Source organism: Schistocerca gregaria, chromosome 1, assembly GCF_023897955.1.
Source record: "Schistocerca gregaria isolate iqSchGreg1 chromosome 1, iqSchGreg1.2, whole genome shotgun sequence".
NCBI lineage: Eukaryota > Metazoa > Arthropoda > Insecta > Orthoptera > Acrididae > Schistocerca > Schistocerca gregaria.
This window is the reverse complement of record NC_064920.1, coordinates 944,652,649-944,678,688: the sequence shown is the minus strand read 5'-3', so window position 1 is coordinate 944,678,688 and position 26,040 is coordinate 944,652,649. Positions and strand designations below refer to the sequence as shown.

Sequence of the window (26,040 nt, the reverse complement as noted above, 5' to 3'; positions counted from 1 at the left end):
ATTTTTTGCAGCCTCACCAAAAATAAAAATTACTTCAGTTTGCTCTTCTAATGTTCAAGAAACAACTCTAGAGAGGAGTCGTGCCAAGTCATTCGGTGTTCATGCTTATAAAGGCACTGGCCCTTTGGTAGGGCACGCCGTGACACCGTGTGGTGAGGCACTGAACAATGGGGGAAGTGTGTAACAGTTCACTTGGTATGTGTTTGTTCATGGCAGGTGTGCCTGTCACTATTTTCCTTACTGTGATTGTGGATTGTTTTCCGTCAGTCATTGTAGCGGCTGACACATTAGCTAGATGAAAGGAAACGCCGAACCAGTCACCCTGATTGTGACATGCGTGGGTAGTCAACCATAACAAGCCTGCAGTGGTGTGGGGACTCATCTAAATGAAGCAGGAGTAGAACAAAAAACTAAGTTATGTTAAAAGCAGTGTGTTTGCCAAAGTTTAAATGTATAACTGTAAAAACTTTACTGTACACAAAAATTTGGAAAAGTAAATTAAATTGTAGCCAAAACTTCAACCGTCCGGAAGTTTACATTTGCATCACAAATGTAATTTAGAATCACATGCATTTCTTCTCAACTGCAATAACTGGAAAACTGAATTTTATAGCTTACAGTGCCATTTACTGCGAATGGAAAAATACGTTTGGGGTTAACTTTGATATTTTTGCGATAGAATCAGAATCTGCAATACAAATTTGAAATTTAAAAGTTCCCCCCCCCCCCCCCCTCCATCAGAGAAGTGGGTTGTGGGTTGGCCAGTTTTAGCATCGAGACCCATGTGAAAATATTAACGTTTCATCTGGAACATATTTTCGTGTGGTACATATTTCTGGAGATATTTAGTTGTTCCATACTTATAGGTTGCTGATTTTGTAAGAATGCAGCATGATAGTTAGTATTCAGTGCAGACACAGGCTGATGATTGTCTGTAGGACAATGCACTGCAGAGTAAGCGTCGTTTTTCACTTGATACTTATAGATAGGATTCCTGTTTTTCAGATGTGCCACATGATTTCAGTCTATTACCCCCAACACCATCTGCACTTGGATTGTCACCCATACCACTGCAGTCACCATCTTCTGTACTTGGGTCATCACGATCTGTAGCGCTGCCACCATCATTGTCATCCACACCTGTAGTGTTGCAGGTAGCTGTACCTCTGCTGATGTCTTTGTCTACACCAGAACTGTCACAAACACGTGCACCATTGACACCTGAACAATCAACACTGAAGCATGCACCATTACTTTCAGCAACTGGAAGGGAACGTCATACTTTTAATAACAATGATATATAGACCAGCAGCAGCTTTTGTCCCTTTTCTGACAGTAACAGCCAGGATGAAGGTAATCAGGTATGCTGTGGAGAATTACCTTACTCGGTGAAATGAAATGTCGTGTGGCTGGGGGCCTCCAAATAACTACTGCAACGTGCAGCCTTCTGAACCTGCTTAGCGTGTTCATCTCTTGATCTCCCCCAACTATTTTTACTCTCCAAGCTTCCCACCTGTACTAAATTGGAGATCTCTTAATGCCTCAGAACGTGTCCTACCAACCGATCCTTTATACTAGTCAAGTTGTGTCACAAATTCCTCTCCTCTCCAGTTCTGTTCAGTACTTCCACATTAGCTACGTGATCTACACATCTAATCTTCAACATTCTTCAGTGTCATCACATTTCGAAAGCTTCTATTGTCTTCTTGTCTCCACTGTTTATCATCCATGTATCACTTCCATACAAATACTTAAAGACTTCCTAACACATAAATCTATACTCGATGTTAACTAATTTCTCTTCTTCAGAAGCGTTTTCCTTCTCACAACCAGTCTACATTTTATATCCTCTCTACTTCGACCATCATCAGTTATTTTGCTCCCCAATTAGCAAAACTCATTTACTACTTTAAGTGTCTCGTTTCCTAATGGTAATTCCCTCAGCATCACATGATTTAATTCAACTACATTCCATTATCGTCGTTCTACTTTTGTGGATGTTCATCTTATATACTCCTTTCAAGACATTGTCCATGACAGTATTACTATGTCGTCGGCAAACCGCAAAGTTTTTATTTCTTCTTCGTGGATTTTAGTTCCTACTTTAAATTTTTCTTTTGTTTTCTTTACTGCTTGCTCAATCTACGGATTGAATAAACATCGGGGATAGGCTAAAACCCTGTTTCACTCGCTTCTCAACCACTGCTACCCTTTCATGCACCTCGACACTTTTAACTGCCATCGGGTTTCGGTACAAATTCTAAATAGCCTTTTGCTCCCCATGTTTTACCCCTGACGCTTCCAGAATTTGAAAGAGAGTGTTCCAGTCAACATCGTCAAAAACTTTCTCTAAGTCTACAAATGGTATGTAGGGTGTCAGGCAAACCCAACACCTTCCATGAAAGCCCTGACATGATAAGCAAATCCAGTAGTATGTCACATAGCTCCGAATAAATCGTGACATCAAATTAACCAAAGTAATACGAGTAACAAGTGAGCAAATGGAATAACACAGACTAACACGAGAATGCCTAAATGCATGTTATACCTTCCCACCGTGAGACCGACGCAGTTCCGAGGGGAGAAAAGAGAACAGAAGCCGAGAGCAGAATCGTGTTAAGCTAGAAGGCCCTACGATAAGGGACGGACTGGACACCCACGTCGCCAGCTAACCATTAGGACGACACCACCGGCAGTTTTAGCGTGAGACTTTTTCGCGTCTCTGTTACATCAAGGACCACCCCCCCCCCCCCCAGCCCATGTTAAAAGCTAGAGCCCTCCAGAAAAACAGTATAGATCTTACGATAACACAAAAAGGGCCACACCACCCGCAAGTTTTAGCGTGAGACTTTTTCGCGTGTCTGTTACATTAGGACCACCCCGCAGCCCATGTTAAAAGATAGAGCCCTCCAGAAGAACAGTATAGATCTTAAGATAACGCTAAAAAGACCACACCAGCTGCAGGTTTTAGCGTGAGACTTTTTCGCGTCTCTGTTACGTTGCAAACTTTAAAAACATTGCCCCACCACGAAAAGTACAACGTCTCTCATTGGATGGACAGAATTTTTGTAGGCGGAGCTTAAGATTAACATTGAGACCCTGATTGGTCACATGAAAACACACCCAGATAGTTTTTTTAAACCAACTTCGGTAAATTGTAGTAAGGAGAACTTAGGAGAGAGCTGCTTCCGAGATGGCGAGGTGGGCGGAGTTGTGCTGCCGGCCGCTGCCCTGACGCTGCCTAAACACCGACAAGGTCATGAACGCACGCGATGCCGCATTTTTGACCGCATAAGACTTCACTCAGAACTGCAGAAGTCTCATCTGTTACACTTCCTTTTTCCGTAATACTAGTGTCGATCGTCAATTAAAGCTCATGGTGTTCACATTTGCCACCTGAAGTAAAAATCTGAAACGCGATGATTTTTCTGTTATATAGTTATTGAGAAGCCACATCAGCCACTGTAATTTACGACAAGTTAGATAAGTAATTAAAGATAATTGAGGGTCACTGTAGACCATTTTGATAGTTTTCTATGTGACATACTACTGGATTTGCTTATCATGTCAGGGTTTTCATGGAAGGTGTTGGTTTTGCCTGACACCTTACAGCTAGAAGCGTAGGTTTGCCTCCCCTTAACCTGTCTTCTAAGATAAGTCGTAAGGTCAGTTTTGCCACGCATGTTCCAACATTTCTACGGAACCAAACTAATCTTCCCCGAGGTCGGCTACTACCAGTGTTCCCATTTGTTTGTAAAGAATTCGTGTTACTATTTTTCAACCATGACTTATTAAACTGATAGTTCGGTAATTTTCACAGCTTTCACAACATCTACTTTGTTTGGGATTGGAATTATTATGTTCTTCTTGAAGTGTGAAGGTTTTTCGCCTGTTTCCTACATCTTGCTCACCAGATGGTAGAGTTTGGTCGTGGCTCTCCAAAGGCTATCAGTAGTTCTAAAGGAATGTTGTCTACTCGCAGGGCCATGTTTCGACTAAGGTCTTTCAAAACTTTCTCAAATTCTTCACACAGTATCATATCTCCCATTTCATCTTCATCTGCGTCCTCTTCCATTTTCGTAATATTGCCCTCTAGTACAACGCCCTTGTATAGACCATGTATATACTCCGTCCACCTTTCTGATTTCTCTTCTTTGCTTAGGACTGGTTTCCCAGCTGAGCTCTCCGTATTTATGCAGGTGGTTCTCTTTTCTCCAAAGGTGTCGATAATTTTCCTGTAGGCAGTATCTACCTTACAGCTAGTGATATCTGCTTCTACTTCCTTACATCTGTCTTCTAGCCATCCCTGCTTAGCCAGTTTACACTTCCTGTCGACCACATTTTTTAAATGTTTGTATACGTTTTTGCCTGCTTCATTTACTGTGTTTTTATATTTTCTCCTTTCATCAATTAAATTCGATATCCCTTGTGTTACCCAACGACCATTCTTCTTCTACTGTATTTCTTTCCCCTGTTCTTGTCAACCGTTCTCTAATGCTGTCTCTGAAATTGTCTTCAACCACAGGTTCTTTTATTTTATCCAGGCCCCATTTCCTTAAATTCCTGCCGTTTTGTAGTTTATTCAATTTTAATCTACATTTCACAACCAATAAATTGTAGCCAGACTCCGCATTTTCCCCTGGAAATGTCTTACAATTTAAACCTGGTTCCTAAATCTATCTCTTATCATTATATAATCTATCTGAAACCTTCTGATGTCTCCAGGTCACTTCCACGTATACATATTTCATGATTCGTAACTCAAGTGTAAGCTATGATGAAGTTCTGCTCTGTGCAAAATTCTACCAGGCCGCTTCCTCTTTCATTCCTTACCCCAGTCCATATTCACCTACTACTTTTCCTTCTCTACGTTTTTTTGCTATCGAATTCCAGCCCCCATGACTATTTAATTTTCGTCTCCCTTCTACATCTACGTCTACATCTACATCGATACTCTGCAAATCACATTTAAGTGCCTGGCAGAAGGTTCATTGAGCTACCTTCTCAATTTTCTGTTATTCCGATCTCGTATAGGACATGAAAAGGGCGAACACCTATATCTTTCCGTACGAACTCTTATTTTATCGTGGTGATGGTTTCTCCATATGTAGGTCGGTGTCAATAATTTTTTTCGCATTCGGAGGAGAAAGTGGGTGATTGGAATTTCGTGAGAAGATTCCGTCGCAACGAAAAGCGACTTTCCTTTAATGATGACCATCACAAATCCTGTATCATTTCAGTGACACTCTATCCCATATATCACGATAACACAAAACGTGATGCCCCGCTTTGAACTTTTTAGATGTATTGCGTCAGTCCTATCTGGTAAGGATCTCATACCGCGCAGCAATATTATAAAAGAGAACGGACAAGGGTAGTGTAGGCAGTCTCCTTAGTAGATGTGTTACATTTTCCAAGTGTACTGCCAATAATAGGTAGTCTTTGGTTAGCATTCCCAACAACATTTTCTATGTGTTCCTTCCAACTTAAGTGTTTGCAGTTGTTATTCCTAGCTATTTAGTTGAATTTACGGCCTTTAGATTAGACTTATTTATCGTGTAACCGAAGTATAACGGATTCCTTTTAGCACTCATGTGGATGACCTCATACTTTTCGTTACTTAGGGTCAACTGACAATTGTTTCACCATTCAGATATCTTTTCTAAATCGTTTTGCAGTTTGTTTTGATATTCTGATGACTTTCTTAGTCGATAAACGACAGCGTCATCTGCAAACAACCTAAGACGGCTGCTCAGGTTGTCTCCTAAATCGTTTATATAGACAAGGAACACCAAAGGGCCTATAACACTACCTTGGCGAACGCCAGAAATCACATCTGTTTTACTCGATGACTTTCAATCAGTTACAACTAACTCTGACCTTTCTGAAAGGAATTCACAAATTCAGTCACATAACTGAGACGATATTCTATAAGCACGCAATTTCACTACAAGCCTCTTGTGTGGTGCAGTGTCGAAAGCCTTCGGGAAATCGAGAAATAGGGAACCGATCTGAAATACCTTGCAATAGCACTCAATACTTCATGCGAATAAAGAACTAGTTGTATTTCACAAGAACGATGTTTTATAAACCCGTGTTCACTGTGTGTCAATTGACCGTTTTCATCTAGGTTATTCATAATGTTCGAACACAATATATGTTCCAAAATCCTGTTGCATATCGACGTTAACGAGATGAGCCTGTAATTAAGTGGATTACTCCTACTACCCTTCTTGAATATTGATGTGACCTGTGCAACTTTCCAGTCTTTGGGTATGGATCCTTCGTCGAGCGAACGGTTGTATATGATTGTTGAGCTAATGCATCAGCATACTTTGAAAGGAACTTAACTGGTATTCAGTCTGGATGAGAAAACATGCTTTTATTTAGTGCTTTAAGTTGCTTCACTACTCCGAGGATATATACTTCAATATTACTCATGTTGGCAGCTGTTCTTGATTAGAATTCAAAAATATTTACTTCGTCTTTTTTTGTGAAGGCATTTCGGAAGGCTGTGTTCAGTTATTCAGCTTTGGCAGCACTGTCTTCGATAGTATCTCCATTGCTATCATGCAGAGAAGGCATTGATTGTGTCTTGCCGCTAACATACTTCACATACGACCAGAATCTCTTTGAATTTTCTTCCAGATTTCAAGACAAAGTTTCGTTGTGGAAACTGTTAAAAGCATCTCGCATTGAAGAAATTTCGAGCTGCCGTAAAATATCGCCGATCTTTGGGATATTGCGTCTGTTTACAAAATGTTTCAAATTGCTCTGAGCCCTATGGGTCTTAACTTCTGAGGTCATCAGTTCCCTAGAACTTAGAAATACGTAAACCTAACTATTCTAAGGACATCAAAAACACCCATGCCCCAGGCAGGATTCGAACCTGCGACAACAACGGTCTGTGTCTCTGAGCCACGCAAGTCCCAACAGCAACGGTAAGGTCCAGGTTTACGGGAGGGGGGGTTTCTGTTATCCTTACCGATAAATCCTTCATCCGCCCCATCCTGTATCAACATAGCTAGGATCTCTGGCTCTCCTAAAATCATCTACAAATTCCTTTAAATCCTAGAATGACATACACTCTGTCTCGAGTCCGTCTCCCTTCCCCATTTCGCACCCCATACCAACTCCTCCATTTCCCACACGTTCTTCTCTGGCTGGATAGAAATCCATGAGACTAGTGAATTTACATGGTACCTGTCCTAATTGGCATTACCGTTCAGTTTGCACAGGGGCCTGAAGATGCCAGCAATGTAGTGCCGAAGCTGGACGAGTAATTAATATATTTTATAAAAAGTACGACTCTTTATATTCCTTATTTCTACAAGTTTGTGAACAGCCGCAATCCCACGATCACTTAAATGATTGATCATCATCCACAATCCACCTTCCATGCACGTTCGTGCGTTATGCATCTTCTCCCACGGGGTCTTGAAACAGCTCTGACTATCCAGCGATGAAATACGTCCCGAGATAGTCACAACGCTCCACCTGTCTGCATCCTTTCTCTTAAAGATAATGTTAATGCATCACCAGCATCATCATATACCGTAGCAGTATTATAATCATCACTGATTATATTTCATCTGCACTATAAAATCACGTAAAACATTTAACAATAAAAAAAGTCTACCAATTTTTATTTTAAAAACATTTATTTTCTTCTGCTTTTTTTATATTTTAACTGATACAAAATATTTACACCCTTTGCCTGAAGGGCATTTGTATCCGCTGCCAGCTCACCCCGTCGTGGGAAATGAAATAACAAGAAAAGAAAAGAAAGCTTTACTGTCTGACTCGATCCAGAGATACCTGAAAGATTTACAGAGGAGATATTAGCAGCAGACGAAGTATGGTTAGAGGTGAATTCCCGCTATTTTAAGAACCAGTAACGCAGTACATTTTTGAGACGCTGGGACATTGGTGACACAGAGGAGACAGTAGTAGCAACACAAGACCTTGGAAGATACGGTCGCCATTGCTTATCAGTGAGACAAATTCAGCTTCCGTTTCCAACAGACACTATGATGTTCAACCATCGTAAGTTCTGGATGTATTGAACTGCTTTCTGTTCGCTTCCAACACCGACAGGAGTTGTAAAGCAGAATTACCGTTAATTGACTGACCACAGCAGTTAGGTAATCATAAAACATAATATTTGAGATCATCTCATAGTGATTAGGAGAGTATAGTTGCAGAAGTGCAAATATTTCTGTAGTATCACCAATTCCACCGCTACTTAAGTGCTTGACACATCGTACACCAGACTAATAATTTAATTAGTAAAGGATCGAATTCATAATTAAATTAGGGAAGTGCGGGGAAAAAGGCAATTTGTACAACAAGAATCACATGTTCCTGATTAAATAAATTTGCTGAATATAATTTCTTTAGAGTAAGTTAATGTGTTATCCTCATTTCGAAACAATTTTCTCCCTATACAATGTGAGAGGAAAGGAAACAGGAAGATATTCGTAGTTGCTTGCCACGAGTCCCTCTTGCTGGCTTACTGTTATAAATAAATCGGATGTACTTATTCACAGCGCTGCACATTCATCATCTAAAACTGGACGAAGGGGCATAAATAACACGGCGCACGAGCTCCAGCCGGCTAGGGACGGGTATTCGGTGTTCCTGTCCGCATCGCACATGGGCACTGCTGTAGTGGAACCACACCCACGCCAGACAAGCGTCTGCGTTTTCGCGCTCACCGCGAACGCGCGCAGACGGCCGGCTTGCTGATGCCATCACGAATCGGGCGCAACCCACACATACGCACAGAGGAAGACAGAGATGGGGAGAGGGAGAGAGAGGGCGAAAGGGAAAGAGCGAGAGCGGGCGGTTGTTTTCCGGTCAGTAAATCAAAAACCGAGAGCGAGCGGCGCCGTGTGACGAGGGAGTAATGTGGAGCGATACGCCGGTCGCGATTTACGAGCCAGTAATAACAGGCCTGCAGGCGGTCGCCGTTCGTGGGCGCGGGGCGCGGGGGGCGGGGGGCGGCGCCGGCGACGTGAGCTGCCGCGGCCGCGGCCGTGGCCGCGCCGGTGATTCCCTTTTGATGAGCGGCGGCGGCGGCCGTGCCGCGGCTCGTGCGCGCTATCGATTCCGCGGGCGCAGGAAACTCGCAGTTAGACACGCTGTTGGCAGGGCGGGTCGCCCGCTCCCGGTGATGTGTTATTTAACGAGGCGCTCCGCTGCCCGACAACGCCCTTCTGTCCGAGTGTTAATATTTGAAGTGCGACTCGGCTTCTCCCGTCGGCGCCGAGGTGGGTATTAAAGCTGATCGTCGAATCGCGGCAGCCAGCTTTATAACTCACTACCACTGACTACTTCGGGATGTGGCAGTTTGAGATTCTCTTGCCGAGATTGTTTTACAGCCTCCGTTTTGTTTGGATTGGGAAGGAGGAATAAGCTGTTCTTGTCTGTAGTAATATCGCTGCATCTCAGGCGTATCGCTAAGGTAGCGACCAGTCCGGAGACGTCGCGAGTTTACACTGTCGAGACAGCTTGTGCATATAACTTCCTTTATCGTCGGAAGGAATTGGACTGTGCCTTTTCGTACATTATTTGAAAGCCCGCGTCGACTCACGCTACGGCTAGCTCGGGCAAATCTGCCCGTAACAAGATGAACTTGCTTCGGTCGCTGCTCATTAATGTTTCGTGTGCCTGGAGTGTCCTACGTGTTGTCGCCTACCATCAGCATCTTCATCGCCTGGTTTCTCTCTCAAATGTCTGTCCTCGTAATGATCAGCTACTGGACTGATTGCTGTATCACGCCAGTCGTCGTCGGGACTGTCGCCTCGCCATCTGTAATTCCTGTATCCCACTTTCTATCCTCATCCATCCCCTCGTGTCTTCTCTTTCGCCATTTGTCATTTTCGTCGCTGGCATCGTCTTTGTGTCGTCTTTTGTGTCTCTGGCGTAGCACTGTCAGTTGCCAGTACTCAAAGATCGGCAGAAACAGAAGAGGAATATCAGGGAGATACGACCATTGCATTTATTCCTTTCTGTGGCCCATTATCGGGAAACATAGGAACACTTCTCCGGAAACACAAAGTGAAGGTAGCCTTCCGTCCAGCAGCTAAAACAGCAGCACTTCTGGCTAGGGTCGTAGACATCGTCAGACTTTGGACAACCGGGGTCTGTCAGATCCCCTACGAATGTGGCAAGAGTGTGTAGGTCAGACGGTGCGTACTGTCGAAGATTGTTGCTGAAAACGCCAGCGGCACACTAGTCGGTAGTGGCGGAGCATTGCCTATCGGAACTGCGCGCGATAGATTACGACCGTGCTAAGGTTCTCACACAGTGGTCTCAGTTCTGGGAGTGTGTCGTTAAACAACCTATCGGGATTTGAGTAAGGGAACTGCTGATCAGTCGTGATAGTGGCTACAGTTTTAATAAGGCCTGGGAACGCGCAATTAGTCTCATTAGGAAGAGGAAGGGGATACCCACAACGAACAGATTGCAGGGGCAGTCGGACGAACAGCAGAGGTGCCGTTAGCATGCGTAGCTGGGCGACAACCTAGGATGCAGCAGTGTGTCTCTGGGAGCGGTGGGGGAGGAGATGCTGGGCGCGGACGGTAGACAGAACCGCAGATCGGACGCCTGGGAGGAAAAGAGACAAGCGCCACTCCGGCCCCTTTGTAGTCAGTTCATAAGCCCGCCTGATGATGCCAACTTGGTCGCTTGCCGAAGTATTGTGTCTGTTGGACAGCGACGTCTGTCATTTCACCATTGAATTATTTTGTCATAAATCATCCTTCTTCCATTACCCAGTCGTTCTAAATGCTCAGCTCATGAGTTCTCATCTGCCCGTTTACCTACAGATCGTCATCATAACTCTGTACATCATCCTCCAGACAACCTATAAGGGCAACAACATTACCATACAGCATGCCAGCCGCTGTAGCCGCGCGGTTCTAGGCGTTTCCGTCCGGAAACGCGCTTTTGCTACGATCGCAAAATGTTCAAATGTGTGTGAAATCTTATGGGACTTAACAGCTTAGGTCATCAGTCCCTAAGCTTACACACTACTTAACCTAAATTATCCTAAGGACAAACACAAACACCTATGTCCGAGGGAGGACTCGAACCTCCGCCGGGACCAGCCGCACAGTCCATGGCTGCAGCGCCGTAGACCGCTCGGCTAATCCCACGAGGCGCTACGGTCGCAGGTTCGAATCCTGCCTCGGACATGGATGTGTGTGATGTCCTTAGATTAGTTAGGTTTAAGTAGTTCTAACTCTAGGCGACTGATGACCTCAGATGTTAAGTCCCATAGTGCTTAGAGCCATTTGAACCATCTGAACCATACAGCATAACATCAACGCCGCAGCCTACGTCTCGAAAATCAGCCTAACTACATCAAAATCAACTATTTTAATAATCTCATCTACATGTTTTCATTTTCTCATGTTGAGATTTTAACTCCATTACGTTTTAAAACGCTGTACTGCTGGAGAGTAGTCACATCCTGCTTTTAGTGCGATCACCCATAAAAATAAGTACAAGAAAAAGAAATATCAGGCTGCGTTCTGAATCTCACCTCCATCCGGTAAAGCGAAAAAGTGACGACTCTCTTTCTGTTTGTCTGTGGGTCTCCTCTCTCTCTCTCTCTTCGACTTATACTCTGGGTATTAATTTGTTTTATTGGATTGAAGCGTGTTATATCCCAGTTAGTCCTGATAACAGCGGTGGCATGCGGCATCGGTTTCACAAGTCACAACAAGTTCTGGTTCGCTGATACATGAGTGTTCGACAGTACACCGTAAGTACTCAGGAGGACTGCCAGCACGACCAGAAAAGTAAAGCAGCTTGAAAACAGATGCACGGGTGTGAAAGCTGAAAGAAACCACATTCATGAGAAAAAAGTTCGAGTGGGCGGAAACCTTGATGGCGTGAGCAGGAAACAGCATTGATGGAAGCGCTGACCTCCACGTATTGCAAACCACTCCTTTAACTGCTCTAAGGTACAACTGTTAAGATTATCCGACCTCTTTTTCTTCCATATATTGATATTTTCTGTGTTAGTTTCCGTAGACATTTGTCATCTTGGTTTTGAGTCTTGTTCCCGCGCCCGGGTTCCCGGGTTCGATTCCCAGCGGGGTTAGGGATTTTCTCTGCCTCGTGATGACTGGGTGTTGTGTGATGTCCTTAGGTTAGTTGGGTTTAAGTAGTTCTAAGTTCTGATGACTATAGATGTTAATTCCTGTAGTGCTCAGAGCCATTTTTTTAGTTTTGTGAATGTAGATTTTGCTGCTTTTCCATAAGATCCCAGCTGATGTCAAACAATCTTGTGGCCAGTGGAATCACCTGTGTTTACGCCTGCTGTTACATCTGGGTCCAACTTGATATGGGTCCCAGCAGTATCTCATCAATAAATCGAGGCGGCAACTTCCTTTTTAATACAACAGCTCCTGTGTGATTATTCCATTTCATATCCTCGTCCAAGGATCTTATTTGTATGACAGTACTCCAATTGTGACTTGTTAAAAATATGTATCGTGAAACACTAACATTTTTTTACGTTTCCCGTCATGTAATACATTACAAATACAACTAAGGTCATACGTTGAAACATATTGATATCTTGTCAGTGTCGGATTGGATGTTACTGCAGTTTCACTCAGATAAGATTTTCTCCAAAATAAACACACCATCCGCAAAAAGGCTAGGATTATTCGTTAAATTGTTAACATGAAAGCTATTGGTCCCATCCTACTTACCACATATGCATACCCAAATTTACGTCTTTATCTGTTGCTGACCTATCATACACGATTCTGCGATTCAAGAAGCCCCAGTCCACTCGCAAATTTGGCGGCATATTCTGTATTTCTGCCATTTGTTTACCCAACGTCGGTGCTATCCTGAATTTAACCTCTACAAAATTCAGGACATACTAAATCTACATTTTACCCCTGTCTATTTGATAATCCTGTTAGCATGGTTTGCATTGTCAAAATCCAAGGGTGTTGGACAAGTGGGGGTCACTGCATTTATCGTACGTCATTATGTGTGGGCACAGAATATTTTCTATAATTTTGATACAGATAGAGATGACTGGCACAGCATAATATTTCTGTTGCCTTTTGTTTCCATGGGAGTGGCTTCTACCGTATTCCAGTCAATTCTTAATGGATCTGCATCTATTTCACTTGAGGTAGGAGCTAATGCCTCACAAAGTCTGGCAGTGATTTGGTCGGGTATGGAGCCATTTTCAGTTTTAGAGAGTTCAACCATTTTCTAACAACATTAATTCTACACCACTGATCTTTCTACTGGTACGAAATACGAACGAGGGACATATTCCTAAATTTTTCTTGGTGAAATAACCTTTAAAAATGGAGTACAAAGTACTATTTTTCGTCTATGTATAGAGTCGTTTGGTCCTCTTGTCATCAGGAAGCAACTGGACACTAACTGTTGTTTTACTGACTGTTTTTTATTGTTGTGCGGAATTCTGCGTCAGTGGCAGTATACTGTGCCTCGATTAACATCTTCCTATTTCAAATGCGGTTAGTGTTGTGTCTGTTGTGCAGCGTACAGCCGGCTGCTGTGGCCGATCGGTTCTAGGCGCTTCCGTCCGGAACCGCGCTGCTGCTACGGTCGCAGACTCGAATCCTGCCTCGGGCAGGGATGTGTGTGTTGTCCCTAGGTTAGTTAGGTATAAGTAGTTTCTAAGTCTAGGGAACTGATGATCTCAGATGTTTCGTCCCATAGTGCTTAGAGCCATTTGAACCATTTTTGCAGTGTACGTGGTTTACTGAGAAGCTTCATAATGTTGTTTATATGCTAGTAGGGATCTTCACTACACTTACCAGCTTTTCCGCGCGCATACTTTTTAGAGTGTGACCAGTTATTCTCTATGTCTTAGCCATAATTACTCTGCTTGCTTTTTACACGAGTTAAATTTTATAAGGACATCTAAAGGAATAACAGAGAAGTATTATATTTGCGAACGACACTGGTGAAGAACAGCGAAGGAAGTGAATCACAGCCTTACGCCGTGGACGAATTGAAACCACGTTTTAAGGTGAAAACGATGAGTCCAGAAGAAGAGTATTTGACTTCCTGAAAGATTGGTTTGTTTTTTCGAGTATCATATTGACGTGGTAAACATCGTAGACATTCTAGGACGGTACTGAAAGGCCTAAATCGTGCAGTTAACTGAACATCAGTGTGGTCGTATTTTGGGCCAACTGAAGGGAGGATGTTAGTTGCTGGTATAGCTTATCTCGATACAGTACCAACTGACGCCTGGACCGCTATGGAAAACAAGCACCTCTGGCAATGCGAGCGGCAGCCACAACTCAAATGAGGAACAACACTGGACCTGTAGATCACGGTGAACAGTTTTAATGGGAAGTAGGCAACGATCGAGGGTGGCGGTCGCTGCATGACGCCTTACACTTCATTACCTTGCGGTCTGTCTCCTATTAGATAGGACAACACGATGCTCAACAGATTTTTTTTTTTTTGTGTCGCCAGTCTTCAGACTGATTCGATGCTTGCCCTCCGTAAATTCCTCTCCTGTGCAAACCGCTTCGTCTCAGAGCTGCACATGCAACCTACGTCCTCAATGATTTTTTTGGGTGTATTCCAAACTCTGTCTTCCTCTACAGTTTTTACCCTCTATAGCTGCCTCCAGTTTCATAGAAATTGTTCCGTGATATACTAACAAATGTCCTACTATCCTGTCTCTCCTTCTCGTCAATGTTTCCCAACTATTCATTTCCTCGCGCGTTCTTCTGTAGCGCCATACGTCAACTGATTCGATTCCCTTCTTATTCGTTTTTTCCATAGTCCACGTGTCACTACCGTCCAGTGCTGTGCTCCATACTTAAATTGTCAGAGTTTTCTTCCTCAAATTAAGGCCTAGGTTTGATACTAGTAGACTTTTCTTGGCCATGAGTGCTCTTTTCCCCAGTGCTAGTCTGCTTTTTATGTCCACCTTGCTCCGTCCTTCGTGGGTTATTTTCCTGCCTAGGTATCACAGTTCCTTAACTTCATCTACTTCGTGATCACAAATCCTGATCTTGAGTTTCTTGCTGTTCTCATTTCTGCTATTTCTCATTACTTTCGTCTTTCATCGATTTACTCTCGATTCATATTCTGTGCTTACTAGACTGTCCATTCCATTTCAGAAGGTCCTGTATTTCTCCTTTTTCACTCAGGATAGCAATGTCATCAGCGAATATTATCTCTGATGATATTCTTTCATCTTGAATTTTAATTTCACTGCCGGCCGGGGTGGCCGAGCGGTTCTCGGCAGTTCAGTCTGGAACCGCGCGACCGCTACGGTCGCAGGTTCGAATCCTGCCGCGGGCATGGATGTGCGTGATGTCCTTAGGTTAGTTCGGTTTAAGTAGTTCTAAGTCCTAGGGGACTGATGACCTCAGATGTTAAGTCCCATAGTGCTCAGAACCATTTTTAATTTCACTCTGGTACCCTTATTTTATATCTGTCATTGCTTCTTGGATGTATGGTTTGAACAGTAGGGCCGAAAGACAAATTCCCTCTCTTACACCGTTTTCAATCCGAGAACTTAGTTCTTAGTTATCCACTCTCATTATTCCCTCTTGGCTCTCGTACACATTGTATATTACCCGTCTTTCCCTATAGCTTACACCTATTTTTCTCAGAATTTCGAACATTATTTGACATTGTCGAACGCTTTTTCCAAGTCGACAAATCCTACGAACGTGTCTTGATTTTTCTTTAATCTTGCTTCCTTTATCATCCGCAGCGTGAGAACTGTGTCTCTAGTGCCTTTACCTTTTGTAAATCCAAACTGATCTTCACATAACACATCTTCAATTTTCTTTTCCATTCCTGTGTATACTATGCTTGTCAGGAACTTGGATGGATGAGCTGTTACGCTGCTTGTGCGACAATTCTCGCACTTGTCTGCTCCTGTAATCTTCGGGCTTGTGTGGATGATATTTTTCCGAAAGTTTGATGGTATATCGCCAGATATGGTCGTATTGTTGCCACTTCCTCCAATGACTGTAGAAATTCTGATGGAATGTTGTTTATCCCTTCTGCCTTATTCGACCTTAAGTCTTCGAAAGCTCTTTTAAATTCTGCTTAAAATACTGGGTCACCAAACTCTCCTATATCGACTCCTGTTTCTTCTTCTGCCATCTCTTCAGAAAATTCATCTCCTTCATAGAGGCTTTCAATGTACTCTCTCCTCTGCATTTAACAGTGGAATTCCCATACCACTCTTAATATTACGGCGCTGTTTTTAATTTTACCAGGGGTTGTTTTCACTTTTTTGCATGCTGCAACAATCCTCCTCCCCCCATGAACCATGGACCTTGCCGTTGGTGGGGAGGCTTGCGTGCCTCAGCGATACAGATGGCCGTACCGTAGGTGCAACCACAACGGAGGGGTATCTGTTGAGAGGCCAGACAAACGTGTGGTTCCTGAAAAGGGGCAGCAGCCTTTTCAGTAGTTGCAGGGGCAACAGTCTGGATGATTGACTGATCTGGCCTTGTAACATAACCAAAACGGTCTTGCTGTGCTGGTACTGTGAACGGCTGAAAGCAAGGGGAAACTACAACCGTAATTTTTCCGAGGGCGTGCAGCGTTACTTTATGGTTAAATGATGATGGCGTCCTCTTGGGTAAAATATTCCGGAAGGTAAAATAGACCCCAATTCGGATCTCCGGGCGGGGACTACTCAGGAGGACGTCGTTATCAGGAGAAAGAAAACTGGCATTCTACGGATCGGAGCGTGGAATGTCAGATCCCTTAATCGGGCAGGTAGGTTAGAAAATTTAAAAACGGAAATGGATAGGTTAAAGTTAGATATAGTGGGAATTAGTGAAGTTCGGTGGCAGGAGGAACAAGACTTCTGGTCAGGTGAATACAGGGCTATAAATACAAAATCAAATAGGGTTAGGTTTAACAATGAAGAAAAAAATAGGAGTGCGGGTAAGCTACTACAAACAGAATAGTGAACGTATTATAGTGGCCAAGATAGACACGAAGCCCATGCCTACTACAGTAGTACAAATTTGTATGCCAACTAGCTCTGCAGATGACGAAGAAATTGAAGAAATGTATGATGAGATAAAAGAAATTATTCAGGTAGTGAAGGGAGACGAAAATTTTATAGTCATGGGTGACTGGAATTCGACAGTAGGAAAAGGGAGAGAAGGAAACATAGTAGGTGAATATGGATTGGAGCTAAGAAATGAAAGAGAAAGCCGTCTGGTAAAATTTTGCACAGAGCATAACTTACTCATAGCTAACACTTGGTTCAAGAATCATAAAAGAAGGCTGTATGCATGGAAGAATCCTGGAGATACTAAAAGGTATCGGACAGATTATATAATGATAAGACAGAGATTTAGGAACCAGATTTTAAACTGTAAGACATTTCCAGGGGCAGATGTGGACTCTGACCACAATCTATTGGTTATGAACTGTAGATTAAAACTGAAGAAATTGCGAAAAGGTTGGAATTTAAGGAGATGGGACCTGGATAATATGAAAGAACCAGAGGTTGTACAGAGTTTCAGGGAGAGCATAAGGGAACAATTCACAGGAATGGGGGAAAGAAATGCAGTAGAAGACGATTGGGTAGCTCTGAGGGATGAAGGAGTGAAGGCAGCAGAGGATCAAGTAGGTAAAAAGACGAGGGATAGTAGAAATCCTTGGGTAACAGAAGAAATATTGAATTTAATTGATGAAAGGAGAAAATAAAAAAAATGCAGTAAATGAAGCAGGCACAAAGGAATACAAACGTCTCAAAAATGAGATCGACAGGAAGTGCAAAATGGCTAAGCATGCATGGCTAGGGGACAAATGTAAGGATGTAGAGGCTTATCTCACTAGGGGTAAGATAGATACTGCCTGCAGGAAAATCAAAGAGACCTTTGGAGAAAAGAGAACCACTTGTATCAATATCAAGAGCCCAGATTGTAACACAGTTCTAAGCAAAGAAGGGAAAGCAAAAAGGTGGAAGGAGTATATAGAGGGTCTATACAAGGCAATGTACTTGAGGACAATATTATGGAAATGGAAGAGGATGTAGATGAAGATGAAATGGGAGATACGATGCCGCGTGAAGAGTTTGACAGAGCACTGAAAGACCTGAGTCGAAACAAGGCCCCGGGAGTAGACAACATTCTATTGGAACTACTCCATCTGGTGAGCAAGATGTATGAGACAGGCGAAATACCCTCAGACTTCAAGAAGAATATAATAATTCCAATCCCAAAGAAAGCAGGTGTTGACAGATGTGTAAATTACCGAACTATCAGTTTAATAAGTCACGTATGCAAAATAGTAAAGCGAATTCTTTAAAGACGAATGGAAAAACTGGTAGAAGCCGACCTCGGGGAGGATCAGTTTGGATTCCGTAGAAATGTTGGAACGTGAGGCAATCAGACCTTACGTCTTATCTTAGAAGCTAGATTAAGGAAACGCAAACCTACGTTTCTAGCATTCGTAGACTTTGAGAAAGCTCTTGACAATGTTGACTGGAATATTCTCTTTAAAATTCTAAAGGTGGCAGGGGTAAAATACAGAGAGCGAAAGGCTAGTTACAATTTGTACAGAAACCAGATGGCAGTTATGAGAGCCGAGGGACATGAAAGGGAAGCAGTGGTTGGGAAGGGAGTGGGACACGGTCGTAGCCTCTCCCCGATGTTATTCAATCTGTATACTGAGCAAGCAGTAAAGGAAACAAAAGAAAAAATCGGAGTAGGTATTAAAATCCAGAGAGAAGAAATAGAAAGTTTGAGGTTCGCCGATGACATTGTAATTCTGTCAGAGACAGCAAAGGACTTGGAAGAGCAGTTGAACGGAATGCACAGTGCCTTGAAAGGAGGATATAAGATGAACGTCAACAAAAGCAAAAGGAGGATAACGGAATGTAGTCGAATTAAGTCGGCTGAAGGAATTAGATTAGGAAATGAGACACTTAACGTAGTAAAGGAGTTTTGCTATTTAGGGAGGAAAATAACTGATGATGGTCGAAGCAGGGAAGATATAATGTAGACTGGCAATGGCAAGGAAAGCGTTTCTGAAGAAGAGAAACTTGTTAACAGCAAGTATAGATTTAAGTGTCAGGAAGTCGTTTCTGAAAGTATTTGTATGAAGTGTAGCCATGTATGGAAGTGAAACATGGACAATAAATAGTTTGGACAAGAAGCGAATAGAAGCTTTCGAAATGTGGTGCTACAGAAGAATGTTGAAAATTGGGTGGGTAGATCACGTAACTAATGAGGAGGTATTGAATAGGATTGGGGAGAAGAGAAGTTTCCGGCTCAACTTGACTAGAAGGAGGGATCGGTTGGTAGGACATGTCCTGAGGCATCAAGGGATCACAAATTTAGCATTGGAGGGCAGCGTGGAGAGTGAAAATCGTAGAGGGGGACCAGGAGATGAATACACTAAGCAGATTCAGAAGGATGTAGGTTGCAGTAGGTACTGGGAGATGAATGAGATTGCACAGGATAGATTAGCATGGAGAGCTGCATCAAACCAGTCAGAGGACTGAAGACCACCACAACAACAACGAAACAATCCTGCCAACAAACACTTCTTTTTTTTCGATTTTTCATCTTTTTCATGTTACCATTTCGCCTTAGCTTCCCTGCACTTCCTATTTATTTCTTTTCGGAGTGACTGGTATGTCTGTATTTCTGAATTTTTATATTTCTTCCTTTCATCCATCAACTGAAGTATTTCTTCTGTTACCCAAGGTTTTTTGCAGTTACCTTCTTTGTATCTACATTTTTATTTCCAACTTCTGTGATTGCTCTTTTTGGAGATGTCCAGTCCTCTTCAGCTGGATTCCCAGTGATCTGTTCCTCATCGCAGTACCTATAGCCTCAGAGCGTCAAGCATATCTCTTCATTCGTTAGTACTTCCGTACCGCACTTCTTACTGACTAATCTCTTAAACTTCAGCCTAGCCTTCATCAATACTAAATTACGTTCTGAGTTTATATCCGCTCCTGTGTACTCCTTACAATCAAGTATCCGATTTCGGATCTATGGTTGACCATGATGTAATCTGACTAAAATGCTCCTGTATCTCCCGCCCTCTTCCAAGTATACTTCCTCCTTTTTTGGTTCTTGAACAGAGTATTCGATTTACCGGGTGATCATAAAGTCAGTACAAATTTGACACACATGCTAGGAATGACATGGGGTTTTATTAGAACAAAAAAAAAAAAAAAAAAAAACACCCCATATTACTAGACGCGTGAAAGATCTCTTGCGCACGTCGTTTGGTGATGATCGTGTGCTCAGCTGCCACTTTTGTCATGCTTCTTCCTTCGCATGCCTCCATCTTCAGAGGCAGTTTCCAACACGAAGGGCAAGAGTGTGCCCTGAACCTCCGTCCGCTCCTCCTACTCCCTCTTTGATAAGGCCGTTGGTAGAATGAGGGTAGCGTCATTTACAGCTATTGCTGATAATTTTTGTCCAAAATTTAGGCGGGGACGGTGTTCGACCCCGGGACTGAGGCCATTTTGATTACTAATCAGAGATAACCGTAGACCATGGTTGATGAACTGTACAGAGAGGAAAGAATATTCGGTTTTAACGTTTACTTTACAGAGGCGCTCGCTTTACTCTAACAGTTTCTTGTCGTTTTTGTAATCAGTGTTATCAGGTGGCCGTTGCAGAATATTTCATTGTACATACTTTTGTCTTCCAACATACCCACGCCGACCGAGCGAGGTGGCGCAGTGGTTAGCACACTGGACTCCCATTCGGGAGGATGACGGTTCAATCCCGCGTCCGGCCAGCCTGATTTAGGTTTTCCGTGATTTCCCTAAATCGCTCGAGGCAAATGCCGGGATGGTTCCTTTGAAAGGGCACGGCCGGCTTCCTACCCCGTCCTTCCCTAATCCGATGAGACCGATGACCTCGCAGTTTGGTCTCTTTCTCCCAAACAACCGAACCCCATACCCACACAACCCACCTGTCCCGCCCCCTGCTCAGGTGCTGCAGCCACAAGCATTAGATGCCACCCAGATAATTTGATGTTTCAGTTCCATACTCACCAAATCTCCACGTTACTCAACACTGTGCAGCAGCTACTGGCTGCTCAAAAAATGGCTCTGAACACTATGGGACTTATCATCGGACGTCATCAGTCCCCTAGAACGTAGAAATACTTAAACTTAACTAACCTAAGGACATCACACACATCCATGCCCGAGGCAGGATTCGAACCTGCGACAGTAGCAGTCGCGCGGTTCCGGACTGAAGCGTTTAGAACCGCTCGACTACTGCGGCCGGCTACGGCTGCTGTACCAACTTTACGACAGTTTGGAATGGCTCGAGTGGTTGTCTCAGTCTGAAGCCCACCTCATCGCCCACAATGTCCCAGGTAATGTGAGACTTCAATATCAATTATCAACGGCAAGAAGTGCAGTGTTCAGATTATATCAAAAACTCTTTCCCCACGCCACTCCGAGCGAACTTGCGTATGACAGTGTTATCACCTCTCTAACTAACTATTATGACCAACAAATTAATGTGGTAGCAGCTAGGTATCTATTATTTAATTGCAAAACACGGTCAGAACAAACTTATCGCGAGACGTTCAGGGTATGGCCCGGAAATGCAAATTCAAATGTGCTTGCGGTGCTTTATACGCAGACGTTACGTTGCGTGATGCGACATGTACAATGTACCTGATGTCAAAATCAGAGAACCAATTTTGAAACAGTCCCATCCATCATTTCAGCAGGTACTGCAAATACTAGATCAGTACGATTCCGGTGCCTCGTTGGCTCATACATTTGAGCAGCCAGTTATTTGTCGGATTGCGTCTCTTAGTAGCGATCGCCCCATTCCGCACCGGCGGCGTGCGCTAGCCACCCCGAGTAAACAACCTCCCATGCTACGTAAGCAGTTTGGTAAACAGGCGGCTACCCAGGCGAACAGAATTAAGTCTTGCCCTCGGTGTTATACACGGCACAAACGCCAAGACCGCCCCTCCCGACAAGCTTAGTGTTATGCTTCTGCTAGTATGTTTGCAACAGAACAGACATAAGAGTTCGCCCCACTCACAAAAATCTAATCACTAGGCCCATATCATTAGTGCAGTATATTCCAAGTTTGCAACCAGCAAGCGCTCAGTTTCTTCAGTGATACTGGCTCTGAGCACTATGGGACTTAACTTCTAAGGTCATCAGTCCCCTAGAACTTAGAACTAATTAAACCTAACTAACCTAAGGACATCACACACATCCATGGCCGAGGCAGGATTCGAACCTGCGACCGTAGCGGTCACGGGGTTCCAGACTGTAGCGCCCCTAGAACCGCTCGGTCAAACAAACTTTTTGTTCATTTACTTATTTGTGGGAAATATGTGAAATTTCTGTTGGACATGAGTGCCTCTGTCACATTACTAAATCGTCACACTTATGAACCGTTAGGCTCCTTACCCCTGTCTACAACTAGCACACAACTGACGGCTTATAATGGAATAGACATTCCTGTTGTCGAAAAGTGTGCTTTGCCTGCCATGTATCGCTCGCATACGCGAACAGTGACTTTTCCAGTGCTAAAATCACTGGAGTGTGTGAACATATTTGCTCTTGATTCTTTTGTTTTGTTTGGTTTTAACATTCAAGACAATGTGTTGCCAGTGTCTGCATTCAATGCAAAAGACAGTGTAGCTAGGTTACTAAAAGAATCCCTGGAACTCTTTTCTGAAGGTTTAGGCAAAGCTAACTATTTTGTTGTCCGTATTACGCCGAAATGCTCAGCCGAAATTTTGCCGGTCCAGAACTGTTCGCATTGCATTACGGGACAAAGTCACTGCTGAACTTAAAGAACTGCAAAATAACGGAGTTATTGTCCCCTTATCAGCTAGTCATTGGGCAAGTCCACTGATTTTGCTCCCCAAACCTTGAGGTCTCATTCGCCTCTGTGTTGATTATAGGTCTACAGTCGACCCACAGATTGTAATTGATACTTATCCATTGTCACGCCCATGTCTCATGGGAAAATTAGGCGCTGGACGCTACTTTTCGAAAATTGATTTGCGCGACACGTATCTTCAAATACCACTCGATGAAGAATTTCAAAAAGTGTGCGTAGTAAATACTCATTTGGGCTTGTTTAAATATTTGCGTTTGCGTTATGGCAGTGCTTCCGCACCCGCCACTTTTCAACGTTATTTGGAATGGCTGACTGTACAAGAGCCAAACTGTTCAAACTATTTGAACAATATTGTAGTGGCAGGTCGTACACCTGAAGAACATGTTGCAATTTTACATGCTTTGTTTCGTGTGTTATCTGATGCAGGATTTAATTGTCTAATGAACAAGTGTGATTTTTTTAAACCCGAATTGCAGTATCTTGGTAACGTCATAAACAGTCAAGGTGTAGAACCTTTCCACGCATCTTGGCCTGACTCAGTGAACAGAATAACGAACTCTGTAGTGCGCCGATACTTTGCACGTCAGCATATCCTCGCTGTACAGGAAAGTGTCAGTCTTGTTCATAATGACAATAGACAGGCACATGTGTCGATCGCTAAGGATTTGCAAAAAGAAGTGTTGCAGTTACTTCACCAAGACATTGGGGGATTGTTCGTGTGAAACAGTTAGCACGTAACACTGTATTTGGCAGGGTATGGACGCCCAAATAGAACAGATGACGTCAGAGTGTCAGGCTTGAGCGGAATCTCAGTCCGCTCCGCCACAAAAATTCTCTGCTTGGCGCAAGTCGCAGGCATCATGGCAACGTTTACACACAGACTTTGAGAGTCGTTTTTGGAACACTGGTTTCCTTTTGCTGTGCCAAGGAAATCTAAAACGTCACGTAGCGCAATTCAGGTGTTGTCATCGATTTTTTTGCCTATAAGGTTTACCTGAAGTGATAGTGTCGGACAATGGCCCTCAGTTCACGTCAAATAAATTTCAAACATTCTGTGAGCGCAACGGCATACAGCATGTAACTAGTGCACCGTTCTATCCACAGTCAAACGGCGAAGCGGGAAGTTGTGTCAGAAAATTCAAGCAGCAGATGGCCAAACTTCGCTCGGTACACACCAGTGATCAAGAATTACAGCTGTTTCTCGCCTCGTATCGTTCGCACCCACGAGATGGACCATCGCCGGCGAAATTGCTTCACGGCCGCCGCTATCGCTCACTACTCCACCTGTTCCACTCTCCTCAGCAACCGGCGCCGAAGGAAGGCCGCAAGTATCCTTTCGCGCCGCATGTTATTGTCTTTTACAGGGTTTTTAGTGACATCAGACGGTCGGCGCGAGGCGAGATCGTCCGTCGACTATGCGCTTGCATGTCTCTTCTTTCAGGTCCTGGTGGTTTGCAGCGCTGCCATCAAACTCAACTTCGCTTCTGTCATGTACACGATGAGATTTCAGTCTCTCTTCTCCCAGATTCGCTGGTCCAGAGGACAGCGCGGCCACAGATGCTGCCAGAGGGTGTCATCACGACACCGCGGGACAATCCCATGGAGACGGAGCCTTCGCCTCATCCGCCTCCTCTCGTCCTACCGATAGAATTGGACTCGCCCGCACAGCGGCACTCGCCGCTTCTTTATCTGGTTCATGGAAACCGTAGGTGGACGCGTACCCTTCTGATCGTTTTCCAGGGGACATTTCCGCCAGAGTGCAGGCCGGATGGCGTGGTACAGCCGGAAATTTGACGTCCCCTGCAGCCACAGATTCCGGCCCGTCGAGGCGCCCACACTTCTGCAGCATGCCGCCGTAGTCGCACCCATATACGACGACGATCCGTCGATTTGTGAGGGAGGAATGTTCTGGCCTAACCACAAGCGTCGGAACGAAGACGAAGAACGGAAGACCAGAGAAGGTGGTGAGGAAACGTCAGCCAATAGCCGGTGACAAGGACCGAATCGCGCCAGGTGCGCACACTGCAGGAAGTGAATATAAGCGCCGCTCCTGCCAGCGTCGGCCGCTCAGATGGGCTCATTGTACAGACAACAGTGGACAGGATTCGCCGAGCAGTATTAGTGATGTGTGGTAACTTCCAGGAACATTACACATAGCCAAGGACCCCAAATTATATTGCATGTCACCCCTCGTTTGTGACTACTACTTGTAAATCTCAAAGTACTGTCATTTGCTTTATAGAAATAAAACTACTGATGTTATTTTCTAGAACTGCTGTATAGCATTCCGAGAACACTGTATCCCCTAGGCACGCTATATGCGACGAGTGGGCAAGATCCAACAACAAGAACAACAACAGAGGCAGTCACGACGCAGTGGGCTCAGACAGAAAGGGTTATATGAAATGAGTAGGTCCAACTATCTGGAAATAACATAGTTCTTCAACGTTTTTACCGAATAAGAGATTCGAATATGTGTGACTGCCAGGAAATCAAAGCCGGCCTCGGTGACCGAGCGGTTCTAGGCGCTACAGTCCGGAACTGCCCGACCGCTACGGTCACAGGTTCGAATCCTGCCTCGGGCATGGATGTGTGTGACGTCCTTGGATTAGTTAGGTTTAAGTAGTTCTAAGTTCTAGGGGACTGATGACCACAACAGTTAAGTCCCATAGTGTTCAGAGCCATTTGAACCAGGAAATTAAAATGAATTAATTAAGAATAATATATGAGTTGAAGTGTCACACATCAGTGTGATGCTTGGAAATCGTAATGAATCTCTCTTTTGTTGAGTTTGTATGGTGCAATGTCTGAAAACAGTTATAAAATAATGACATTCAATATTCAATAAAAGTGTATAACAAAAAATAGTTATGAAAGCGCGATACGTCGGTCAAAGGCAGCGATGTTGTCGACGCCTCAGCGCTAAAATATCGTTGATTGAATATCGATATTTCTTTTATCGAATGTTGATATTACATATATGTCGACATTTTCCTATTCTTGGTTGCCATCTGCGGAAAGTATTGCAGCAAAACGCCAACTTTGCACAGATGTGTGAAACTTACTGTTTTTACTGAAGGGCTAATACTAAATTTCCAGAAACCTAAGAACTACCATAGCAGAATTTTAAGTAGAAAGGTAGAATACAGTAACATCTTTATTCTTCCTTGCT

The 26,040-nt window shown here is 43.7% G+C and overlaps 1 long non-coding RNA gene across 1 annotated transcript in view; it reads left to right on the top strand.

Annotated features, from left to right (window-relative positions):
* LOC126276017 (uncharacterized) overlaps positions 1–25,087 on the top strand; it is a 950,687-nt gene extending 925,600 nt beyond the window's left edge. Inside the window, exon 6 of the long non-coding RNA XR_007550601.1 lies at positions 24,394–25,087. This is a non-coding gene — a long non-coding RNA (uncharacterized LOC126276017). The remainder of the gene's footprint in view (positions 1–24,393) is intronic.
* The last annotated feature ends 953 nt before the right edge of the window (positions 25,088–26,040 follow it).